A 2173-nucleotide genomic window follows, 5' to 3' on the forward strand; every position below is an offset into this window, starting at 1 on the left:
AGCGGCCCTCCCCCCTGCCCCTTCTCTCACGCGCCCAAGAGAACCACCTCCTGCTGCGGTTAAAGGGACAGTACACCATTTATCCTCAACTTGTAACAATGGCGAGAACTTCAACTTGGTGGGGGCTCCCTATCCAGCTGTTGAAGACTAATAGCTTTGAAATGAGATCTTCAAATAGTTACAGGAAAAACACATGAAAGATGTCATTAAGTTACAGTTTGAGTTAGTTTGGGAAGCTGCATAACTCTTTTTTGCCAGTAAGAAACTACTAAAATGATGCTTGTCTCACTTTATAAAGTTGTGGGGAAAAAAAGAAATTCTTTAATAAGAGGTTAACATGACCACTGTGACAGAAGCTGTTTGTTCGAAGTCTCTGTTTCGCATTTAGCTATGGAGAACATAAAATTGACATCACATGTTGGTTTATTTTAATGCCATATTGTATTTCCCGCTTGCTCTGAGGCTGCATAGAGAATGTGAGGGTACCCCACAGGGACAAAAGCACCATCTTTTAAGGAGTGTTCTCCCATTACCTCCACTTATAACCAGAGTTGCTCAGTTAGTTTCTGGGTTGTTTGCCTTAAAACAGGCCAAATATAGTGGAAAGATAATTTCAGGTAGATTTTAGAGGCTTATCCTAAGGTTTGAGAGTAAAATTCAGGGATGCAAAATAGAGCACTCAAAGTAAGTGAGAATAAGGTATCGTGTCTAAGCAAATCAACCAGGATGCAACAGCAACTTTACATTCTATTTTGTATACATAGAGCCTAAATTCTTGCTTCAGGATATTGTTTTTTCACACAAACTTTAGGAACAGCCTCTAAAATCCAATCTAGGTCAATTTCTAATCCTTATAACCACAATTTTAAATAAATCTGTCCATTGTTTGTTAAAAGAAAAGATGAGTTTCAATATTAAAACACATCTTTTTCATCACTAAACACAGACAGATGTGTTATGAAGTATTAAAATTTGTTTTACATTAATAATTTCTTTTAAAAAATTGGGTGAGATATTTGCTACTGTGCTTGTTAATTAATAGCTTGCATTCAGATAGATAGACTCTTTAGATCCATTCCTTTCTCCTTTCAATTTAACCATATTCAGCCAAATAACAAATCTAACCAACTACATAAAAATGGTTGTAGACAGAGATTAGGGGACAACATTGCCTACTTAATGATGCTCCCTTCCCAGTATGCAACATAGGATGATATATTTTCATATTCTTTTACTATTTCTTGGTGTTATTGGAGTCACAGGGGATCATAGCTGTGTTTAAAATCTTTTTCACTATCCAGTCAATAAATTTAGGAGTTGGGTTTAGTGCTCTTGTCATCATAATGAGAGAAAGCTTGCAAACACTGCTCAGGTCATTTGCTCCCACCAAGGTTGCCAACACCCCTGTCACACAATTTATAGCACCAGGTTAATATAATCAGCTTCTTTTTGTGTGTGTGTTGTGTAGACAGAAGAGTCAGTGTGTGGATAGAGGCTATAGAATTAAAAAGTAATTAGTGTTCTTTCTTTTATTACTATAATTAAAGGTCCAACATATTGATTTATATTATCTCTAAGTCATAATAGCCATGAAAGTAATTAGGGTAGACATGCTGCCATTTTCTCCTGTTATTCCTGACAATTTCCAGATTGCATTAAAAATAGTCTTTATTGTCATACACTTGGGGCACATTTACAGCGTCTGATGTGTGACACATTAGACCATGTGGAAATCAGCATTAAACGATTCATCTGGTCTTCAGGTGTGAACTCTTAGACCCCCACCTGTCTGTCAAAGCCGAATTTGCCCACCTGTAAATACCATTATGGTTCTTATACATGATGAGCCAATTAGAGGTGCAGAATTTTATGGGATACTCTGTTTGCACCTTTGAGATCTGCAGAAAGGATCAGTCGGAGCGCTACACTTTGCCTGAAGTGGGCCCCAAATTCTTTTATGGTTTCCTTGTGTGGTTTTGTGTTGAGTGTTATATACTATACAGCCTGAGAAGGCTACAATAAGAAAAGGGGAGAGGAAGTACTTTCTTCTCTAATGGAAACTTGTCAGTGGGGGGGAAAATAAAATTATGACCAACTTGGATTTCATTCAACAATTCCAGGTAAAACTACATCTAAACTGCAAAAAGGAGTAGGTGGATGGTCGACTGGGGCA

Source organism: Melanotaenia boesemani, chromosome 21, assembly GCF_017639745.1.
Source record: "Melanotaenia boesemani isolate fMelBoe1 chromosome 21, fMelBoe1.pri, whole genome shotgun sequence".
Lineage (NCBI taxonomy): Eukaryota > Metazoa > Chordata > Actinopteri > Atheriniformes > Melanotaeniidae > Melanotaenia > Melanotaenia boesemani.